This window comes from Mustela nigripes, chromosome 11 (assembly GCF_022355385.1).
Source record: "Mustela nigripes isolate SB6536 chromosome 11, MUSNIG.SB6536, whole genome shotgun sequence".
Taxonomy (NCBI): domain Eukaryota; kingdom Metazoa; phylum Chordata; class Mammalia; order Carnivora; family Mustelidae; genus Mustela; species Mustela nigripes.
In genome coordinates this window covers 25328257-25352596 of record NC_081567.1, presented here as the reverse complement: position 1 = coordinate 25352596, position 24340 = coordinate 25328257, and the positions used below count along the sequence as shown (strand labels likewise).

Below are 24340 nucleotides of genomic sequence, written 5' to 3'. Positions count from 1 at the left end.
AGTTTACCCTTTATTTTTAATAAATAATTCTGAACACCTTAGGAAGAAGTAACTTCTCTTGAAAACATATGAAAAATAACTGTACCTTTTCAATTTCCACCTTTACTATAATATACTTTCTTGGTGAAATTAAACCTAAGTGTTGAATATCTTGAGTCTGATTATATTTTCTTTTAATCACTAAATCATCACTGTCAACAGATATAAATCAGCGACTATCTTGATTATAAAAACAAGTGATTTTGCTAAAATTAAGGCAAGAAAAAGAAAATTTATGGAATACGTATTTTAGGAATTGTATGTATCTCTTAATACTCAACTAAACATTGCCAGCCAGCCCATCAACAGAATATCTAGAAAGTACCCAGTGATTTGATGGGGTATATTTTTATATTTTTCCCATTTTTGACAGTTTGATATTTTGCCCATTTTTGCTCTTATAAAAATCTTAGCTTTATTTGAATTTTTAAATTTTGTCATGATGAACATTTATTTAACCAAGCTAGGAGAATAGAACATATAATGCTTTAGGTTTAAATATGCAGGCACACAGTTTGTATAGCCTCTATTTATACTCTTAACCTAGACCCTGCAAACAGTCGGGGAGAGCCTATATATTTGGATCTGCAGCTGGGAGAGATAGAGCAGCCGTTGCTCCCCTGAGCACATTTGCCAAAAGTGCTCCCTTTAGGTAATAGGTTACTGGAATGGCCATTAAGACTGAGATAAAAAGGGGCACCTGGTGGCTCAGTGGGGGAAATGTCTGACTCTTGATTTTGGCTCAAATCATGATCTCAGGGTCTGGGGATCAAGCCCTGCTTCAAGTTAGCACAGAGTCTGTTTGGTCCTTCTCCCTCTGTTCCTTCCCCCACTCTCTCTCTCCCTCAAATAAATAAATAAAATCTTAAAAAAAAAAAAAAAGACTATGCTAAGAAGCTATCATGGCGGGGCGCCTGGTTGGCTCAGTAGGTTAAAGCCTCTGCCTTCGGCTTGGGTTATGATCCCAGGGTCCTGGAATCGAGCCCCACATCAGGCTCTCTGCTTAGCAGGAAGCCTGCTTCCTCCTCTCTCTCTCTCTCTCCTTGCCTCTCTGCCTACTTGTGACCTCTGTCTGCCAAATACATAAAATCTTTTAAAAGAAGAAGAAGAAGCAGCTATCGTGGGAAGCAATGGGAAGACAGGAACCAGCCTGCTTACCTTTTGTTTGACATCTGTTTATTGATGATTAATACGTGCCACACACTGATTTAGATTCTGGGGACACAACATTGAAGTAAATGCAACTTTGGCCCTCTTGGAAGGTTATCTGAGTTGGGAAGGCAATAAAAACAAGATACATAAGGAAAGTACCTATTATGTTGGATAATGCAAAGGGTTTAGGAGAAAAACAAAGCAGAGAAAGGGTAGAGGACGAGTTGGTGAGGTGAAATTTCAGATCAGATGTGCAGAGATTTCCGCATGCATAAGATGACTTTGGAATAAAGAGTAGAAGGGAATGAAGAAGGGAGCCATGAGGATCTCTGCGGAAGAATGAGATGCTGAGGCAGAAGGAAGAGCAAATGCCAAGGCCCTGCGGTGCAAGTGTCCTTGATCTACTTGATATGTCTGAGAAACAGCAAGGAGTCCAGTGTGGCTGAAGCAGTGTGCATGAGGGGAGAACAGGAGGCCATGAGACCAAAGAGGTGAACTGGCGGGACAGAGGATGTATTCCATGGGGTCCAAAGGTCATAGAAAGGACTTTGGATTTACTCTGAGTGGAGGGGAAGCCACTGAAGGGTTTGAGCACAGCAATGGCATGACCTGCTTTAAAACTGCAAACACACTGCTCTCTAGCTGATGTGTGGGAAGAAGAGACTGTAGTGACATCAGGACGGAGGCAGACAGACCACAGAGGAGATCTCTGCAACCACCCAGACAAAGCTGATGATTAGCAAAGCCAGTTTGGCAACAGTGGGGGTAGTAGGAAGCAGTCAGATCCCGCATCTCTTCTGAGGATAGATTCTACGAGATCTTGGATAAGGAGAGGAAAGCACCAAGAATGGATTTGGGGCCAAACAACTGGACAATGGACTGGCTGCTCACTTAGATAGTCACAACAGAATCACATATCCCTTCCAACAAAAGGTGCAGTAAGCGGAATTCTACAGGCAGATGAATAAATTTTGACCCAGAATGCAAACTATCTGTAAAAATTAATTCGAAAGGGGGTGTCTGGGTGGCATAGTCTGTTAAGCATCCGACTCTTGGTTTCAACTCAGGTCATGATCTCAGGGTCATGCGATTGAGCCCCACATGTGCCTCCACACTCAGAACAGAGTCTGCTTTGGACCCTCTCTTCCTCTGCCTCTCCCCTCCCTTCTCTCTCTAAAATAAATACATCAACTTAAAAAAAAAAAAAAACTCAAAAGGGCCCTAAACATAAATGAGCTAAACTATTAAAACTCTTAGAATAAAGTGTAAGAGTAGATCTTTGTTTGGCAACGTCTTACTAGATATGATCCCAAAGTGACAAAAGATAAAAAACAAATGTGGACTTTGTCAAAATTGAAAACATCTGTGCTACAAATGATACTATCAAGAAAGTAAAGGCCACCGCAGAATGGGAAAAAATATTCATAAACCTCTTATATCTTGTAAGAGATGCGCATCCAGAACATATAAAGAATTCTTACAACTCAATGATAAAAAGACAACCTAATTACAAAATGAGCTAAGAATGTGAATAGACGTTTCTCCACAGAAGACACAAAATGGCCAATAAACACGTGAAAAGGTGTCCAACATCACCAGTCATTAGGGAAATGCAAGTCGAAACCACAATGAGATACCACTTCACACCCACTAGGATGACCATACTAAAAAAGAGAGAGATAATATTATTTTTTTAGAGAGGCAGGCAGAGAGATAGAGGGGGAAGCAGGCTCCCTGTTGAGCAGAGAGCCCGATGGGGAGCTCGATCCCGGGATCTTGAGATCATGACCTGAGCCGAAGGCAGAAGCTTAACCCACTGAGCCACCCAGGTTCCCCAAGAGAGAGAGAATATTAAATGTTGGTGAGAATATAGAGAAACACAGTGCTGGTGGGAATGCAAAATGGCACGGTGACCTTGAAAAACAGTCTGGTGGTTCCTCAAAAAGTTAAACAGAGAGATACTACAGGACACAGCAATTCCTCCCCTAGGCACATACCCAAAAGAAATGAAAACCTATGTCTACACAAAAGCTTACAGGGTACGTGAATGTTCATAGCAGCCACCAAGTGAAAACAATTCAAATGTCCTGAGTGGCACCTGAGTGGCTCAGTCTGTTGAGCAGCTGACTCTTGGTTTCGGCTCAGGTCATGACCTCAGGGTCCTGGTATGGAGCTCCATGTTGGGTTCTGCGCGGAGCAGGGAATCTGCTTGCCTCCCTTTCTCTCTGCCCTTCCCCCTGCTCGTGCACACTCTCTGTCTAATATAAAGGAATAAATCTTCAAATTAAAAAAAAATGACCATCAATTGGTGAATGGATGAATAAATTGTGGTATGTCCATACAGTGGAATATTATTTGGTAATAAAAAGGAATGAGGCATTAACACGTGCTCCAAGATGGCTGAATCTTAAAACTATTACGCTAAGTGAAAGAAATCAGTCACAAAAGACCATATCTTGTACAAGTCCCATTACATGCAATCGAATCTACAGAGACAAAACCTACAGAGACAGAAATCAGATTAGGGGTTGCCTAGGGCTGGGAGATGGGTGAGAAATGAGGAATAACTGCTAATGGGTATGGGGCTTCTTTCGGAGGATGAAACCGTCTAAAACCGATTGCAGTGATGGTGGCACAGCTCTGTGAATATTCTAAAAACACGGATTGTACACATACGGTATGGGAATTATATCACAACCCTGGAAAACAACAAGAAAAGAGAACCGTGAGGATGAGAACCAAGGGCAATCCAATGGCTTTGTCTTCCTCATAGCCTGCCTAGTGCCCTCTAGCTTTGTCCTTGGCCTGCCCCTCGGCTGGCTCCCCGCCTTCACGTCTGCACCCCGTCACCCTGGAAAGAGTGGTAAAACCTCCCTCTGACCCTCACCCTGATTTAGGGGAGCATTAACCTGAACTCTGTGCGTGGGCATTAAACCTAGACCCCCACACCACCTCCTGCAGATTGGGAGAAGCCGGCGAGAATGAAATATTGTGCTCTAAGCTAATGTGTAATCCTCACAGACACCATCTTATTACAGTTGGAGGAGCTGTGCCTTTAGGACGAGCCCACCTTATCAATTTATGGCCCTGGCTGGACTTCCCTGCTATTATTAGTTCTCATGTTTGTTTCGCTCTCGGTCTCCATGCCAGCACTGCCTGCCCCCCCCTCCCCGCCTGCAAAGCAGCTCCCCTCTAATTTCCTAAAGTCTCCCTGCATGGATGCACAAGGTGGGGCTCCCTCTCCCCGCCAGCTCCGGGACTGTGTGTCTTAACGCAGCCACGTGCCTGGATCTGCTGGAAGTAGCGGCTTAGACCCGTAAGCTCCTCACATACGGATGAATAATCACAGATAAAAACTACTTTCAAATATGATTAGGCTCTAACGGAGACAGAGAGAGGCAAGAGGGAGCACAGCTCTCAAAGAGCAAGGAGCTAGGCGTCTGCCGCCTAGAACAGGCGATTAAGGCCTCTGCCAGAACCCCTGGGACTTTCCAAGGGAAAATATTACAGCGCTTCCAGCCTCCTCGGCCTCTCCTCAAGCCGCTGTTTCCCCCTCCCTATGCTTCACACTTCTTTCTGCAGGTTGTTCTTTCCCTCTGGGAACGAGGCAGCTCTCTCCCTTGTGACATCTCGGTTCTTTAATCCAGGCTGCCTGTCACTGACATGCATGTGCAAATGCAGTAGGGTTTTTACCTGTCATGCTTCCTTCTAGCTGATCCTATTGTGTGTTTCCTTACTGATGCAACCGTGTGCTGCCTGTGTCCCCACCATACACATGCCCAACAGTAACAGCTAAAGCCCAAGTGAGAGTTACGTAGCAGTCACTTTTAGCATCTCATATAAATTAGCTTATTGAACCTTCTGGAGAATCATATGCATTAGGAGCTGTTATTACTCCTTTTTACAGATGGGGAAAGTAAGCCCCCAGCCTCCAACCTGGTCAACCGCCTGGCCCACAAAGCTGAAAATATCACCATCTTGTCCTTTCCAGAAGAGGTTTGCCAGCCCTTAGTCTAGAAACTTCCCAGTACCAAATGGGACCAGGATCTTTCCAGAAGTCATTCACATAGGGTCCCTCTGGGGCCATGCAACTACTGGTGGCCAATTCATGCATTCAACAAATACTTATTGAGCATCAGGCTCCGTGCTAGGTGTTTTGGGTTTACAAGGATAAACAAAATAAGGCAGGTCCCCTTTGGAGCGTCTGGGGTGAAGACAGAAATTAGTACAATAATCACAATAAAATGGAAAATTCCAAGTGTGGTGAGAACAACAATGGGGACTTACTTCTATGGGGCTTTGAGAACATTGAACGGTAGGATTTTACCCAGAATGGAATGGATGTGCAGTCCAAGGAGATGTCCTTTGGGAATGGACCCTGGTTCACCCCACAAGGCTGAGAAGGGATAACTGGGTGAGGAGGAGAGTGGTGTGTTCCAGGCATGGCTTTGACAGAAGGGAGCATGCTGCACTCCAGGCATTGAAATGGCCCATGTGGCTGAGCTGCAATGGGAAAGGGGACACTGCTCAAGGTGATTCCAGGAGCCAGTCAAGGCCAGAGCACATGAGACCTTTCAGGCCACCTTAGAACAGGTGCCTAATGTCTAATGAGAGAAGGTGACACTTAAGTATGGGTCAGAATGGTGACAAAGAGCCAAGAATAGGAAGGCTATCATGTAGATAAATGGGGAAGTCCACACATTATGTACTGATTCTAGAGTGGGAAATGGACCTTTAAAGTGGGGAGAACCAGTGTGAGCTCTTTAACCCAGGGCTCAAGCTTGCCATCACCAAGAGGAGGACAAAGATGTTTATGCGCCTCCTGCCATGATGCTGTGTGAAATACGTGGCATCACCTTGAAGGATTCTTGCCAAAATGCATCACCTCAATCTAATCAAGGCTCTGAAGTGAACTTCCAGTCTCCAGGGAGACACAGGGGACAGAGGAACAAGCCAAACAACACCAAGAGAAATCCTGATACGGGACATTCTACAAGACATTCTACAAGACACCTGGCCAAGATTTTTCAAAAAGTCAATGCTTTATACTTCAATTTTAAAAGAATTTTAATCAGGAACAGATGCTATATCTTGTCAAATGCTTTTTCTGCATCAATTGAGAGGACCATGTGGTTTTTCTCTTATTGATTTGTTCTGTCACATTGATTGATTTGTGAATGTTGAGCCACCCTTGCAACACAGGGATAAATCCCACCTGGTCATGGTGGATCATCTTTTTAATGCACTGTTGGATCCTCTTAGCTAGGATCTTGTTGGGAATCTTAGCATCCATATTCATCAAGGATATTGTTCTGAAATTCTCCTTTTTGGTGGGGTCTTTGCCTGGTTTGGGGATTTTAAGCTGATGTCATTGTAAAGAGGGAATTCTATGAGACCTTCTATATAAAGACATCCACAGATCAGAAAAAACACTTTGACAGACAACATTCCTCCATTTTCTGTCAGAAAATGTAATCCCTGCATCTACAGATGACTAATCCATGCTCTTTGCTCCTCAGCAGCCACGGTTTCAGTGGAATCTAGAACAATGATGCTGACTTAGGGGTCAGACTCTGCCCCAAAAACGGAGAGACTGGGAATGAGGACAGGGTTAAGTAGATTCCACTTTCCCTCCGCCCTCAGCATGGGGCTGGCGATGGAGGCTGCAACCAACTCAGTCCTTTTAAATTGAGTTTCCTCTTCCGTATTCTTTACTAATGCAAACTTTTGAAGAGGATATTGCTTTGGGGAAGTTTATAACAGCTGTAAAGATCTCTATTAGCCATCCTTTATCAGTGAGATAAAGACCAGCTGTTTCACTAATTGCCCTTAACTGCTTGGGCTTGATTATTAATGAATGCCCTTGCCTTGAGTTCAAACAGCTTAATTAGCTAAAGTTAAGTGTTTCCAATAAATTTACTAACCTATGATAAGCTTTTCTTTAATAGGAAACGTGCAGTTCTTAATTAAATAGAATAATTTACAACTCCGTGTCTATTATAAATAATGGTTGCCCAGTTACCATGTTACCTAATTAGGTGATATTGAAATTCTTCCAAAGGGGAACTGAGGGCACAGTTGAACATGCCCTTGAACAAACCAATTAGTTAGCAGCCCATCAGCAACATGCAACGTGGAGTTCTGGACAGATCATGACATTGGCATCTGGATTGGAATCTCTTCTCTGCCACTCACAAGACTTCTACTCCCTCACCTAAAAATGGGGACCTAACTGTAGTCTCTGGGGTTATACTGGATAGCATTTGCAATTATTTAAATAAAGAAGAAAAAGACAAGTGAATGTTCTTTTTCAAGTCCTGTGGGATGACATCTTCAGAGGCAAAAGAACTCCCAGTGACTTCTGAGATAACATGCAAAAAAAACCAACAAAAACAAAAAATCCTCCAGTGTAATGATGAAGAAAGCATCTGCCGAACTCAGGTTGGGGAAGTTTCTACAGGATCTTGTAGACCCAAGATCATCAAGGTCATAAAAATAAAGAGTGAAAACCTGTCCCAGACCATTGGTGACAAGATTCATGACAGCTAAATGCAACAGATCAGCTAATCTGATCCCTTGGATCAGATTCTGGACAGAAAGAGAGAGTTAATGGAAAAACTGGCGACATCCAAGTCAAGTCTGGAGTTCAGTTAACAGCAATGTGCTGGCATCTCTTTCTGGTTTTAACAAATACATTCTGGTGATGTCAGATACTAATAACAGAGGACTTGGAGGTAGGGTAGGGGGGTAAACAGTATATGGGAACCCACCGTACTATATTTATAAATTTCTATCAACTGAAAATTATTCCAAAATTATTCCAAAATAAAAATGTGCCAAATACTGTTTATCTTTTAGATGAATGGATAAATATAATGTAGTATACTCATACAAAGGAATATTATTCAGCCATAAAAAGGAATGAGTGCTGATACATACTATGATGTGGAAGAACTGTGAAAACCTCATGCTAAGAAAAAGAAGCCAGACACAAAAGGCCACATATTGCACAAATGTGAACCTTCTCGAGAATCATATGAATTAGGAGAATTCTATGAAATATCCAGAAAAAACAAAGCCATAGAAACACTGAGAAGGTAGGTCAGTGGTTGCCAGGGGCAGGGAGAGAGGAAAATGGGGAAGGACTGCTTAAGGGGCACTGGATTTCTTTTGGGGGTGAGGAGAACATTCTCGAACAAGACAGAGGTGATTGTTGTAGGACATTGTGAATGTACTAAATGTCATCCAACTGTACACTTTGGCTAAATGGTTAAAGTGGTAAATTTTATGTTACATGCATTCTACCATAAAGATAGGTTAAAAATAAGCCAGTTGTGATTATTAACATGATTGGCACAATTTTTAAAAAATATTTTATTTATTTGACAGAGAGAGAAAGAGACAGTGAGAGAGGGAACACAAGCAGGGGAAGTGGGAGAAGCAGGCTTCCCACTGAGCAGGGAGCCCAACTTGGGGCTCGATATCAGAACCCTGGGATCATGACCTGAGCCGAAGACAGACACAGATGACTGAGTCACCCAGGTGCCCCATGATTGGCACAGTTTTAAAGACCTTTCCTTGAGCTTTTCATCGTGAAGCCTCATTTTTGTCAGAGGAAAGCCTTGAGCACATCTCCAAAGGTAGCAACAGGTGACTGTCCTCTGTCTGGTGGGAAGAAAGTGAGACCAACAGACAGTGGCTCTGGGTCAGGCCAGTGGTGTCTGAGCCACTTCATGGGACGATCGGCTCCTTTGTAGTGAGCAAGGACAGTGCGCTGTCTGCAGGTCATTGGCTGAAAAGTTGAATTTGCCTAATGACTATGCTATACCTCAAGGTTCTTTGTCCCCAACGTTTGTTATGGTTTTGAAATTCATGCCTGCTTGTCTTTCACATTTCTGTAAAAATTAAGGAAAATCTTGCTCATGAGAGTACCAAATAAGGTCAAGCAAAAGGGTGACTGGAGGTTGCCACAGGCTTACAATCTCTGCCCAAATGCAACATAAAGGTTCCCAGAGCATTCCACCCCCCCCCCCCATCCCACCTGACAATAGGGGTTTGGTTATGTTCCAAAGGTTCCACTACAGATCTCAGTGGTCAAAGTGGTGAAAGCCACATTCTGATTTGTATCAGAATGGGCAATGCCATCTCTAGGGCTCCTCAAGAGGCTCCTCTTCAAGCAGAAGACTGGAAGCAGGGAATAAAGAGAGAATAAAACCCCATCTTATGTCTGTATAGGGTCCCCCCAAAATTCATCTCCACCCAGAGCCTGATACCGTGACCCTGTTTGGAACTAGGGTCTTTGCAGATGTGATTAGTTAGATTAAGATGAGGTCATTATGGAGGAGGGTAGCCCCTAAATCCAGTGGCTGGTGTCCTTTTATAAGAAAGAGATTTGGACACAGAGACATAGTAGGGGAAGGCCAGGTGACGATGGAGGTAGAGATCAGAGTGACGCAGCCAAGTCAAGCGTTGTCAGCGATCACCAGGAGCTAATAAGAGGGAGGATCCTCCCCTAAAACCTTCAGAGGGAGCGTGGTCCCGGTAACACCTTGACTTTGGACCTCTGGCCTCCAGAACTAGGAGAGAGTAAGCTTCTCTTGTTGGAGGCCAGCAGTCCGTCGTAGTCTGTGACCGCAGCCCCAGCAAACAAATCAGAGTGTCTATCAGCCTGGGGACCGCCATTTCATTGGGATGGAAAGAATCCAAGGGCGGTGTGGCCCTGAGACAGTGTAGATCTCCAGTGTGGGGCAGACCCAACAGCATTGTTTTAAAGATGGCGTGGGTGAAATGCAAAACGGTGGGGGGGGGGGCGGAGATTTAGCAATCATACTGCTGACTTAATCAGGGTTGATGGCTGTCAATGCACGGATATACACAGTAAAGGTATCCAGGCGGCGTGATCTCAACAGTTCACCAGGAAGGACCCCAGCCATTAATTAGGTTGTTTATCATTACCCTTGTCTGCTAGATGAAACCAGACTAGGCCGAGAACCAGAAAACTATTTGCTCAAAATCTCACCACCGTCGTAAGTATCATCTGTACTTTGTAACAAATCCCACCGTCTCGCATTTAGGCAGAGCCCTGAACATTTTCCAAGAAAAAAAAACTTTTGCATCATCCCAGGAAATGCTCACGCAAACCCTAGAACAAAAACAAGATGGGACTTTTTAATCCCTGCTTCTCTGATAAAGCAACGGGAGGCCAGAGAAGCTTTTCTGTTGTTGTTTTTTCTTTCTTTCCTTCTTTCCTTCCTTCCTCCTTTCTTTCCTTTTGCTCCTCTCCCCAGCCTGCTCTCCCTCTCTCCAGTAATCCCTTTTGACAACCTAGCACATCCTTCCAAATCTGTCTCTACTTTCACAGAGTCGCATGCAAATACGAGTATTTGCACAGTCTATACAATCCACAGGCATTCATCATTTTATACACACTTTCCTGGTTCCTGGTTTCTCATTCTACAATATGCCGTGGAAATCCCTCCAAGGCATCTGGTCTTCCTCTAATTCATCGCTTTTTAATGGCTGCACAAAATTCTATGGTGTGGATGTCCTGTAATTTATTCAGTCATTAACGAGCATTCGCATGTGTCCCCTCTTTTCCAACTGCAGACAATGCTGTAATAAATATCCTCTGTACAAATGTCCGTATGCACCAGGGCTTTTTATTTCTACGAGATGAAGTCCCAGGAGAGAGACTGCTGGATCAAAGAGTCTATGTATTTCTTTTTAACTGTTTTTAATAGAACAAAGCAAGAGAATAAGATTGTGGTTATATGGGGAGGAGTTTGCAGGGAGGGAGGGGTTTCGGTGGTGTTGGTGATGATCTGATTCTCAGGCTCACAAAGGCTTGTTTTGCCTTTTTTTCATACTTTGCATGTGTGTTATCACCTCTACTATGTTAGGTATACCAAACGTTATATAATGTGTTTAAATAATCTGCATATTTTAATTTGAACAAATGTGGCCAAAAGTGCTGAAAGAATTCTTTTTTTTAACAGTTTTTTTTTTAAGATTTTATTTATTTATTTGACAGACAGAGATCACAAGTAGGCAGAGAGGCAGGCAGAGAGTGGGGGGAAGCAGGAAGCAGGCTCCCTGCTTAGGAGAGAGCCCAATGCGGGGCTCGATTCCAGGACCCTGAGATCATGACCTGAGCCGAAGGCGGAGGCTTAACGCACTGAGCCACCCAGGCGCCCCAGCTAGGAATTCTTGTCTTCATCAAGGATGTAAGCCAGCAACCCTTTCCCTGCTTCCCCATCAGTAGTAGATCTTTTCTTCCCCAGCCTGAGAGAGTCATCTCATTGTGGCTTTGATTTACGTTTCTTTGACACCACTGAGTTGGAGCGCCCTCTCTGATGTGAGTGAGTCCTCCCTTTGAATGGATAGAAATGGCATTTTACATGCTCTAAAAACCCTTTCTCATTAAGTAAAAAGGGGAAGGCTGATGCCCAGCCCTCTTAATCTCCCCTCTCTAAAAGATAAAGCTCAGAATTTTCAAATACCAGGAACAAAAATTTGATCCATGTAAACTGGTTCTCTCTCATCAAAATTCCAGATACCATGACGACATGAGCCGCCCCCAAGGAAATCCCTACTTCCGGCAGGAACTGATGAAACTAACAGACCATGGCCAAGACAAGGTGCAAAGGACTGAATGATTGCATCCCCCCTCCCACCACATTCATATGTTGAAGTCATAATCCCCAAGGGTGATGATATTTGGAAGTGGGACTGGAAATGAAAGCGGAGCCCTCATCAAGAGGATTAGTGCCCTTGTAAAAGAGTCCCCAGAAAGTTCCCTTCCCCCTTCCACCACGGGGGAGGCCACAGCAAAAGGACGACCACCTACGAACCAGGAAGAAGGCTCACCAGACCCCAAATCTACCAGCGCTTTGATCTTGGACTGCCCAGCCTCCAGAACTGCGGGGGAAATCAATTTCTGCTGTCTATAAGCCACCCAGTTTAGGGCATTCTCTCATCGCAGCCTGAACAGACTAAGATACAAGGTGAGCATGCCCTTTCCTGAATGAGAGCCTGCCCTGGCCTCCCTGTGGGGCCGCTGGAACCTCTGCCCCCTCCCAGCAGGCTGGTCCCACCTTGCACCCGCCTGACTCGCAGGGGGCGGTGGTCTTACAAGATCTTGACTCATCGGCACACCATGCCTTCCCGCTCTCACAGGAAAACAGCTAGAGAGCTCATCTGTTTTTAACGGCTATCCAGCACTCCGTAGTACAGCTAGACGGAACTCTACCCAGTCACTTGCTGCTGGTGGACACACAGGTTATTTCCAGTTTGTGCTATTTTTCCTTGTTACAAACAACACTGTCATAAATTTTCTCGTATGTATAGCTTCTGTAATTCTAGGTCAGATTTTTATAGACCTGTATCTTTTGACTTTCTCACCATACCCTCTTCAGGGCCAGAGGTTACTGATGATGGTTGGTGCTGTCTGTATGACAAAATCCGAGGGGTTAAGAATGAGAAGGGAATTGCACAGTAATGTTAGATTTTTTTTTTTTTTTTAGCTACCTTCCACATAGAGATCACTTGTAATTTTATAGCTAGAATTTAATTTTTATAGTTTCCCATTCTTTTTAATCAACCAATTTATTTGTTTTGCTTTTTCCTTTCTCCTGGAATTTCACTATGATTACACATTATGATAGATAACATAGATTAAAAAGTGCATTGATTTTTTTTTTTAATTTCCAATTCCCTCTGAACAGCTGATTCCTTGTTATTTGTCGGCGAGAAGTTGAATCTGATATGGACTCTGCCTGCAATCGACTTCTAGTCTTATAGGAGCATCATAACGTACACAAATAAGTACAATTAATAAAAGGTAAATAGCACAGCGAGAGTATAAACACAGCATTCATGGGACTCAGAGACAGGGAGAGCTTGGTTTAGACAGTAAGACAGAAAGGCAATGTGAAGCACCCAGTCCAGTTTTGACATATGGAAATGAGCGGAAGGCGAAGAACAGCAAAAGGGAGAAACAATGTATCTTTCCTTTTCAAATCCCTGCCCAGGAATAAAAACAAGTGACGGAATTGTAGATCTGCATCGACTGTGGGTGACTGCTGGCGAAATGCACGTGTGGTAGTCCATACCCAATGAACGCTTTACACATGTCTTTGTTATAGAAGATATCAGTCAATTCGTGACAGAAAGTGAAGACATTTCATGTTTTTTTGATGTAGCTGTATGACAGCATTCCATGGAAATAAGTTTAGCAACTATATAGAAAAAAGGAAAGAAAGGAATGAAAATGCATTCCAATAAACTTCATTCATTCAAAAGGAACAGATTTTAGGCATAGGAGATAATATGATGAGAAAGAGAGCTAAACTGCACCCCCCAACCCCCCCACACACACCACCCTGTGTGAGGCTTATAAGCCTAATGGAGAACATGGACAAGTAGAACAATGAAAATAAAGTTTGTCTTCCAGCCGCCAGCCTTGGTTTCTTAATACCATTCGCCAATAAAAGGAACCCGTGCTCCTCAGAAAAAATGGATGATTCTAGATCTAGGGCAGAGACAGTAGGAGATGAGCCTGGATCATTTTATAGGGACGAAAAGGAAGAAGTGCTCAGGAAAAGGAGTGGGGCAGTTCAAGGGGAGCCGATCGGCGCCCCCCGGTGGCCAAAGTTGGAACAATATAAGCAACAAAATAAATTATGTATGTATTTCTGTATTTGGGCTTATAACCCAAAGTAGAAATAGATAGGAGTCCATGCTTGTGTAAATAAACCGTTGAATAAATAAACACATAGAGTGAAAAGGGACACATCTGTACAGAGAATTCCAACTTCCCTCCCCTGGGTGTGTGCTGGACATAGCAACCCGCTTCTAACAATCAGGGAGAACAGCTTGAGTACGAACAAGAAAATTAGTCACCGCGCAGTGGAGAAGCCGGGCGGACACGATCGGTACTCCAACACCAGGATCAGCTTTGCTATCGATCATTCATGTTGGTGGCACATACTTCCGTGCTATTCCTCCCCAAAATCCATCCCCCGGCCTACAATGTGTGAAAAAGTTTCAGACAAACCCAAAATGAGAGACATTCGACGAAACACCTGATCTGTCCTCCTCAAAACTGTCAAGTTCTTAAAAAACCAGGGAACAAATGAGAGACTGTCACAGAGCAGAGGAAACCAGGGACACATGAGGACTAAATGCAGTGCGATGGAAATAATCTAAGTGTCCATCAGTGGACGAATGGATATAGAAGATGTGATACATACATACTGTGGCATATTAGTCAGCCACCAAAAAAGGAGGAAATCCCGCCATTTGTGACAACGCGGAAGGACCTGGAGGGTGTTATGCTAAGTGAAATAAGTCTGACTCAGACAAATACTGTACGATCTCACTTACACGTAGAACCTGAAAACACTGAACTCAATAAAGCTAGAGAGTGGAATGTGCTTGTCAGGGGCTGAGGAGGGAAGGGAGGGGGACATGTTGGTTAAAGGACATGAACTTTCAGTTACAAGAGGAATGAGTTCTGGGGATCTGAGTTACTACAGTTGCCAATACTGTGCTGAATAATTGGAAGCGGCAACTGGGAATAGGGATTTAATGTTCTTGCCATAACAACACAATGTTAATTACGTTAGGTGAGGGAGCTGTTGACTAACCTTACTGGGGCAAACATTTCCCAAAATACATGCTTTTCAAATCATCCCCTGGTACACCTTACACTTTTATGATATTATATATCAATGATATCTCAAAAAATCTGAAAAAAGTAAAATAAAATAAGTGCAACGTGGCATTGTACATGGGATCCTGGAATAGAAAATGGACAGTAGTGGGAAAACTAGGGAAATCCAGATTAAAGTCTGAAGTTTCCTGTAAAAGCATAAAGTTGAATAAATGTTATTTGAAAAGGCTCGAGATGCAATGAGAGGACACGCCAGGAGTAACTAGTCAAAACGCAAAGACTTCGAAGCAGAATAAAAACCTAGACAGGACTTTTTCAATGAAAAACCCCATGGTGTCTTCCTCCAGAACCAAGGGACAATTATCAAGCTTAACTGACGTCTTTTCTCATTGCTATTGTTATGATTATTATTTTCTCTCTACTGTGTTTTTTATTTTTATTTATTTTTTTAAGATTTTATTTGTTTATTTGACAGACAGAGATCACAAGTAGGCAGAGAGAGAGAGGAGGAAGCAGGCTCCCTGCAGAGCAGGGAGCTTGATGTGGGGACTCGATCCCAGGACCCTGTGATCATGCCCCGAGCTGAAGGCAGAGGCTTTAACCCACTGAGCCACCCAGGTGCCCTTCTACTGTGTTTTTTTATCAAAAAATAACATTTATCTTATATGCTCGTTATGACCAGCCAAACAATCCAGAAAAGCTCTAAGTAAAATATAATCCCTTCTCCCACCTCCAGTCTCCAGCCAGTCTCTTCCTCATGAAGCAGTTTGTGTTCTTTTCCACAATCTCTCTGTTTACATTAGAAATACAAAACACATATGTGGCTTTTTTCCCTTTTTTTTTCTCCCTTTTTTAACTACAAAAATGTTATCTTTGCTCATTGCTCTGCAACTTTCTTTTTTCATGCAAAAATATATTTTAATTCTGTATCATAAATATCTTCTTAAGATAATGTATATAAATCTGACTTGTTCTCTTCTTAACTCAAATTAACTGAGATACAATTTATATGGAATAAAATGCACCCATATTAAGCGTATGGTTTGGTGAGTACGATTATTATATATGCAACAATGTATATACCTGGGTAACCATCCCCACATCACTTATAATTTTAAAAGTCAAGGTCTCCAAGAATCTTGGCAAATTCCATGAAATCACTTGGCTCCATCCTTGGAGTGGAAGGCAAGAAGAGATAGAAATGTCCAGGTACCTCTGGAAAATTGCCAGGGCAGGACAACTTGCTCCTCGCCACTCGGGTGTAGTATTTCGAGAACATTCTCATCCCCTAGAATAGTTCTCCATGTCCGGCATGCACAAGTTTGGAAAGGTCTAAGTGAGGAACCTACGTGGTGCCTAGGTTAGGAAAGGTCTAAGGGAGCACCTATGCTAGGGCAAGCAGTGGCGTTCCTGATCCGACACGGAAGCACCAGAGCAGGGGATAAATGGCCGAGAGGCATGCTGAGTTAAGCAGTGGCCAGAGACTTCTCCTGGTGGCTTCTTCCACCACTCCTCATGAGCAAGCCTGCCAGATCCCCAGAGCTAAGATCAAACCAACCACACTTCTTAGGACCAATCAAGACCCCAAGAAGAAAGTGGGAACCACTGGCCTCTCCTTAAGCTCTCTCTGGAACAACACCATCTTTGGAAGCAGGTAAAAAAAGAAAAAATAAATGGTCCCTAAGGGAAATGAATTTTTAAACCAGCTGAAATCTTACCTGGAAGAGATTGCTTTACATAAGGGGGAAAAATCACTACTTGAAACTGTAAGGGACAAACACTTCTAATCAGCCAATTTAAGTATCTTCCCTTTACTCAGCAGAATGGGAATTCCTGAGAAAATGTGATTTGGTTAAACCAGCACTGTGCAAAAGAAATGATGCAAGCCACAAGTGTAATTTTAAATTGTCTAGTAGCCACATTTAAGAAAGCAAAAACCATAGACTCAGCAATTCCGCTCCTCCATATATACCCAAGAGAAATCAAAACATGGTCCACACAAAAACCTGTACACAAATGTTCCTATCAGCATTATTCACTAGAACCCAAAAGTAAAAAGCAAACCAAATGTCTAACAACAAACTGTAGTATATGAGAATATAATTCCACAATAAAAAGGAATGGATTAAGTCAACATGTAGCCAATATTTTATAATTATTATTGAGATCTCTCACATTCGTGTTTTTTTTTCTTAATCCAGTGTGTACTTCACACTGGCAACACATCTCTATTCAGATGTCAAATTTTCATTGGAAATACTAGATACATATTTAGGCTTCATAAAATTTGCAAATTAAGAAAGTAAAGGTATATACCCAAGTTGTTAGAAAAACAATTTTAAAAAGTTTTCCAATAGCTGAATGTAAGTAGTGCCAAAGAGTAAAGGAGATATACCTATACCTATGTCTGTAGGTATGGATAGATACAGATACATAAACAGAGATATAAATACAGATGGTAGATATAGGTAAAATAGTTATATATACAGATACAGGTACATAACTTGAGTGTGGTATGTTAAAATCTCAACCCCTACTACATATACTAAGTACAAAACAAACTCCTTTCATGGCCTCAAAGCCCTATACAAGTTGCACCCACCACCCTCTCTTACCTCACATCATATCACTTTCCTCCTCTCCCAGGAGGCTCCAGCCACACTGCTCTTTTTACTGTTCAAGCACTCACTCCTGCCCATTCACACTTGCTATTCCCTCTGCCTGGTACACTTTCCACCAAGAACTTCTCAGACCTGGGTCCTTGTCATTATTCAGGTCTCTGTTCAAATGTCACCTTCTCAGAGAGGCATCCCTGACCACCTTATTCAAATACAACCCCCATCCAACCCCCATCCAATGGATGCTCATCATCCATTATCTTCCTCTTATTTTCTTTGTAGCATGTGTCACTAGATTATCTTCCTTATTTTTTCTTATTTATTCTCTTTCCTTGCTACACACACACACACACACACACACACACACACGGACAAAGTCTGCATTATTCACTGCCATATCCCCACTATCTAGAAGCATGACTGGCATATAGCAGATGCTCAAAAAATATCTGTCCAGTAAATGAATGAACCATTATTCATCACCCATTCCCTTGTTAATAGACATTCAGATGGTCTTCATTTCAGGATGGCCCTGTTTCTTTTGCCTCCAAGAGCTATCAGAAGCACTCTTATATACAACATATCCTTAGCTACTAACACATATCCTTAACTACTGATGACTTCCTCCTCTAGCATGGATTCCCCAAGTGTAACTTCTATATCAAAGCATGTGCCCTTTTTAAAATTCTAACAGAAAATGTCTTTCCTAAGAATGTTGTAATGATTTACTGTCATACCAGCAGTGTATACAATGTTATTTCCTTTCCTACTCTAGATAACATCAACTGTTTCAATATTTTTTTTTCCAATCTGAGGAATATATGATTATATTTCATTTCAAATTCAAATTTAAAATCTTCGAACACTAGGGAAGTTGCACAGTTTCAGATTTCTGCTGGTCATTTGCATGTCCTGCATTGTAAATCGCCTAATGATCTCCTATTTCCTACTGGGTTGTTTTTGTTTTAAATCAACTTGTAGGGGCCCCTGGGTGGCTCTGTCGGTAAGCGACAACTCCTGATTTCGCTCAGGTCATGATCTTGGGGTTGTGAGATGGAGCCCCTGGAGGGCTCTGGGTTCAGTATAGAGTTTGTTTGCCTCTCCCTCTGCCCTACCCCCTACCACTACCCCCACGGGCACACTCTCGCTCTCTAGCAAATCAATCAATCAATCGATCAATCCTTTGGGGAAAATATAAGAATAAATCAATGTGTAGTGAGTATTGGGGACAGTAAGTCTGCCATGAGTTCTCATTATTTAGAGCTCAACCCATCCTACACCTCGGCAATTTTAATTGACATATGGTCAAATCTGTGAGTTTTTTCTTTTGAGGTTTCGGGGTCCCCATCTAACTGACATAAGCTGACTTGCGATTCTGGACTAATCTTCACGATTCAGGGAGCTCACTTGGCAAGTCCCAAAGACCATACCCTTAGGACGCGAGCTCGTACATTCACTGCCAGCCACTTCAGGACCCACCTTCCCAAGAAGTCCATTTCTCCCTCCAAGTCGGACTTGGAGACACATCCTTTGAGCACAGTTTTGGTCAATGGCTGGGGACGCCAACACCTTTTACCATGAAAATCCGAAAAAGTGACCGTCACCAGTGCTGCGGTTTGTAGAGGAAGAGGAAGACCCAGAAAGGCTGAGAGTGAACCCAACTCCCTTACCCAGACTGGGAGCCCTACAGACATACTGTTACCCAATTTTTCATTTTGAAAGACTTCACATTTGTGGAGAAGTTGTAAGAACGGTGCAACAAAAAAACAAACATCCTACATTTATATGTGACAAGTTGTTAACATTTTGCCATATAGGGCTGAGCCATCTGAGCGTAAATTCAATCCTATAGAGCTTGTCATGTATTCCCTAAAAACAAGGACATTGAGTCATAAAATTATAGTTTACCACATTCTGGAGATTTACTATCAATCTAATACTATCATCTAATAATTAGCCCATATTCAAATTTTCCCAGTTGTCCCTATAATGTCCTTCAGAGCTGGATTTTGGGGAGGAGGGTGAGGGTCCAGGACCCATTCACAACTCACATATCGCAGGTAATTGTGAACAGCTCTCAAACATGTTTGCTTGGAGCACCTGGGTGGCTCAGTCGGTTAAGCATCTGCCCCTCAGCTCAGGTCATGATTCCAGGGTCCTGGGATCGAGTCCCACATTAGGCTCCTTGCCCAGTAGGGAGCCCGCCTCTCCCTCTGCTTGTGTTCTCTCTCTCTTTCTCTCCCCTCTCTTTCTAACAAATAAATAAGTAAATAAATTTTTCAAATGTTTGCTTGCTTGTTTTTAGGACATCAATGGTTTCGGAAAAGCCCAGGCCAGCTGTTTTGCGTAATGTCCCTCAACCTGGATATATCAACTTGCCTCCTCCTGGTTGTGTTTTTGGCAAGAATGCTGCTTAAGTGTTTCTGTGACATGCTCAGCACTCAAAGCAAGAACCATGTGATGATAAGTCTGATTACTCAGCTAAGGTGATGCCTTCACATTGTTGCATTCCCAAGATGCCTTTACTGTGAATGGATCAAGGATTCTGGGTCGAGATACCTTGAGTTGGTACCACACTTTTGCCCCGAATAGTTCACCTAATGGTCTCAGCCTACATGGCTGATTCCTGCAGGAATTGGGTATTTCCATGGTGGTTGCTAAATGTGAGTTCTACATTTATTAGTTGATATTCTCTAGCACTGGCCCTTCTCTCTTGCCTTTTTCTTTCTTAATATCAACACAGACACATGGATTCTTCCTTAATCTCATGACTACACCCCATAAGTACCATTATTGGTTTTGATGCTCGGATTATCCCAGATTTGGCCAGTAGGAACCGGTTTTGGGTTGGCCTCTGTATCTTTGTGGCATGCTGCCATCTTTTTTTTTTTTTTTTAGCACTCCATATTTTCTGATGAAAAAAAAAAATGTATTTCAGGTATACCTGTACGTTTCTTGCCCCAGCCATGCTATCAGCCATTTCTCCAAGGAGCTCTGGTAACTTTTAGTGGATAATGCTATTTAGGAACCAAGATCTGAACACAAGGAGTGCTCATTGTTACTGGGATGTTATGCTTCCATAGGACAAATGTAGTGCATGGAAATGCCCAGAGTCCTCCAGGCAGCTGTGACATCAACAGAGGCTGAATCCAAAATTAGAGCCAAGTATCATCTTCTATTTTTTTTTAATTTTTTTTTACTAGGGATGCAATGTACAACATGATGGCTACAGTTAAAATTGTTTTATGATATATATATATTTTTTTTTAAAGATTTATTTATTTATTTGACAGACAGAGATCACAAGTAGGCAGAGAGGCAGGGGCGGGGGAGGGGGGTGCAGGATCCCTGCTGAGCAGAGAGCTCCATGCAGGGCTCAATCCCAGGACCCTGGGATCATGACCTGAGCCGAAGGCAGAGGCTTTAACCCACTGAGCCACCCAGGCACCCCCAAGTATCACCTTCTACGTACAGGAAGTATTTGTTGTTTTCAGCTGACCAGCATCCAGTCCACATTTATCTGTTAACAGCACCTTTCTTTCCTTTTGGGGAATCACCTCTCCCCTCTGTGAACAGTCATGGTGGGACTATAAATCAAGGTATCCCGCACCCCTCCTCATATCCAAGAGATGGGTACAAAATTCCTAAAGCAGACAGGTGCCGCTGGGCCCAGGAAGGATGCTGAAGAAAAATCCCGAGACAGGTACGAGTGTAAGAGGGTTCGACCACACATCCAGAGTTGACAAAGCCAAATGACCTTCAAGTTGAAATTAAACGCCCCTCTCCAAGGTCGGCTGGTTTCTCATTTAGTGAGAGCCTTTATCCCACACAGTTGAAAGCTTCCCTGTCTTTGCAGACAAATTCTGACACAATAAAGCCCATTTCAAACTTCTTTCCCTCATATTGGTTCTTTCGTTCATCCTTTCCACTTCATAGAATTCAGTTGTTTTGACAAATGTCTCGATGGCTAGTGATACATTTTCATCTCCTTCCAAATCCTCACAAGAGACACCCTGCTTGTAAATCAGCACGGCTTTTTTTCTGAGGAAAAGCTTCTAAAACTTTGTTCATCTTGTGTCGGTCCCCACAGGGTTTCTTTATTTGCCTGCGTGCTTGTTTGGTGGGGAGCAAAAGGAAAGCTTGAAACCTTGATACTCACACTTTCAAAAATTATGAAGTCTATTTACCTTCCATTTTTCCTTTCTTTGAATCCTGTTTCCCCTCTCTCTGCCTTGTTACTCTTCTATTCTCCAAGACATGGGTGTTATACAAAATGGTGAAAAGAAGAAAGTGGGGGGTGGGGAGGGAGAAAAGAGAGGAAAAGGAGCAAAACATCAATGGAAGGAAGATCCTTGCACTACTCCAGGGCTTCGTCATGTAAAAACACAATAAAATAGTTTCTATCTTTCAGTGCTTAGGTTTTGAGAGTCACCCTGTGCTTTGACACCGGGCTTGTTCACGTCCAAAGGACTTGGCCATCATGCAAGACCATTGCTCTGGGGGACAGGGGGAAAGACAGGTGCCCGCGTGTTAAGCTGATGGGTGCCACTTGTTTACTCTAAATGAGTAATGGGAGATTTGGATTTCAATATGAGACATGAGAATAAATGTGGTTATTTCAGGGCTACTGGTGATATTGGAGAGCCTGAGACTTTTACTGGTGATACTGGAGAGCCTGAGACTTTTCTCCCTGCCTTGCCCTTCTAAATCTGAACTTACAGGACAAGAGGGGTGGGGGTTCTCTGCCAGGGAGCTAGTTCAGCTGTACGTGGAAAGAAATGAAACAGTGCAGGGGGGCGGGCAGAGGTTCTGATGAAGGCATCACCAGCTTTTCTGAAGTTTGAAGCGACAGACAGGCTTTTAACAGGGGGAAGGGGAGACTACTCAATGTCCTACTCACTTAAACCACTTTGAGCTCATTGAACATTTATTGGGGGTCAGCACTATGCGGGAAGGCAAAAAAAAAAAAAGCAGGTACTCAAGTTTTTGCTGCTAAAGGATGAAGGGAAATGGGCGTCTCTGCTCTGACCAGTGTGACAGTTCCCTTTGTGTTAGGCAAAGCTTAGAGCCAATGGTGTGCCACGAACCCTTCCCAGTAGACTGCCAAGTTTTGGTCCTTCTGCAAACATCATTGTTTTTCTTCCTACAGCTAGGGTACTTGCAGTCATTTCTATATGATTTCTGTTGAGCTGACTAGGTTTTTCAAGGCTGTAGAGGGTGGACTTGAGCTTGAAGCAAGCAAATACAAGGTGCAGCATAAAATCAAGGGAGAAGCAAGGGAAGAGACTTCTCGGATTCTTGCTACTCCGAGTGCCGTCTTCACGCCACCAGCCAGGGTGTGACCTGGGAGTCTGTGAGAAATGCAGAATTTCCAGCCCCATCTCAGGCCTACCGAATCAGAATCTGCATTTTAACAATATCCCTGGTGACTCGCACTCATGAAAAAGTTTGAGAAGCAGCAGCTTAGAACACGGAAGACCTTCCTCATCTGAAGGTATGAGGCTACGGTCATGGCATTCCCAAGCCAGCTGACATCCAAGGGTCAACCAGATGCTTCGTTGATAAAATTGAAGACTGGCAGGGAAAACGTTACCTGTTTTAATTAATTTAATTGAGTGCTTGCCACAATTTCTGGTGGTGAGAACGACATTTTGCCCCACACTTACATGACATCATCCATTCAGATGGTCACCACAACCCTGTGAGGTAAGCAGGACAGGTTCGAGCGATACTCTCATTTTACAGGTGGAGAAACTGAGGTTCTCAGAAGTAGGGTGATTTTCCCTAGGGCACGTGACTCTGGTGAGGGCCAGCTGGTACTTGAAGGCAGAGCACCTGGCTCCAGGAAGAAGCCCTTCCTTCCAGCTGCTTCTGAGTCCATGTGATAAGGACTGGGCTGGTTGGGTAGCTGAAATGAAATCAGTGTGATATACGCTTGAAAGGAAACAGAATTTATCCAGCGGAGAGTTGGGAAAAGGAGATGAGCTCACACGACGCTGGCAGCTTCAGATCCCAGATCCCAGGTGTCTGGCTCCATGAAGATTTTGCGTTCACGTCCATATCCTTCTTAGGGACACAAGGATGAGCTGATGTCAACAGTCCAGCCCACTGAGACCTAGAAACCATCCAGGACACCATGCATCCCTCAAATCTAGGACAGGTGCCTTCTTTTGACAATAATGGCCCATTTTTCCCACAGCAGGGTGACCAAACTCTTTCCTTCATCTCCAAGTGAGGCTGAAAAAAAAAAAAAAAAAAAAACAGATGTAGGGCTTCTTGCTGGTATGAACTAACTTGAACAGAAAGCCCATTGTTCAGCCTTGTTTCTTCAGCCACCTGCCTCACCTGATTGTAGTCACTTAGAGAGAAGTTCCCTGCAGAGAAACTGAAGGGCTTTGCTTAAAGTAATCAACAGAGACCTTGGGGTCTGTCGCAGATCCCAGGAGACATTTTAGCAACGATGCCTGGGGACTGTTTCTCCAGCCCTAATCACTCCCCCGATATCGTTTATAAAACTGGATTTCGACAGGCTTTGGTAAAAGGGACCATGTGGATTCTGAGAATGAGGTAAACTGAGGCAGGCCAGGTAGCTAAGTGTAGGAAGATCACCATTTTGGGAACCGTGTCACTTAGCTCTTAGCTGGCCTACCTCCTGGGGTCACTAACTTTGTATGGGGGGCCAAGGTAGGAGAGAAAGAATCAGAGTTCCAGGAATGGTGTCCAATTAACCTAACTCAGTGTACCACTGGCTCAGTTCAGCCAAGATTCAGGACAAACAAGAAATCAAAAGTCCCAAGAGAAGTCCTATCATCAATTAGTTCGCATTCAATCACTGATTCTCTATGTTCAATGCATCATG

The 24340-nt window shown here is 43.3% G+C and overlaps 1 long non-coding RNA gene across 2 annotated transcripts in view; it reads right to left on the bottom strand.

Annotated features, from left to right (window-relative positions):
• Positions 1-24340, bottom strand: part of LOC132027208 (uncharacterized) — a 199188-nt gene that overhangs the window by 133405 nt on the left and 41443 nt on the right. The window contains exon 4 of one of the 2 annotated variants that reach the window (XR_009407089.1): positions 23075-23718. The exons of the other annotated variant lie outside the window; for it this stretch is intronic. This is a non-coding gene — a long non-coding RNA (uncharacterized LOC132027208). Of the gene's footprint in view, positions 1-23074; positions 23719-24340 lie in introns of those variants that run through there. 2 annotated transcript variants of the gene reach the window in all.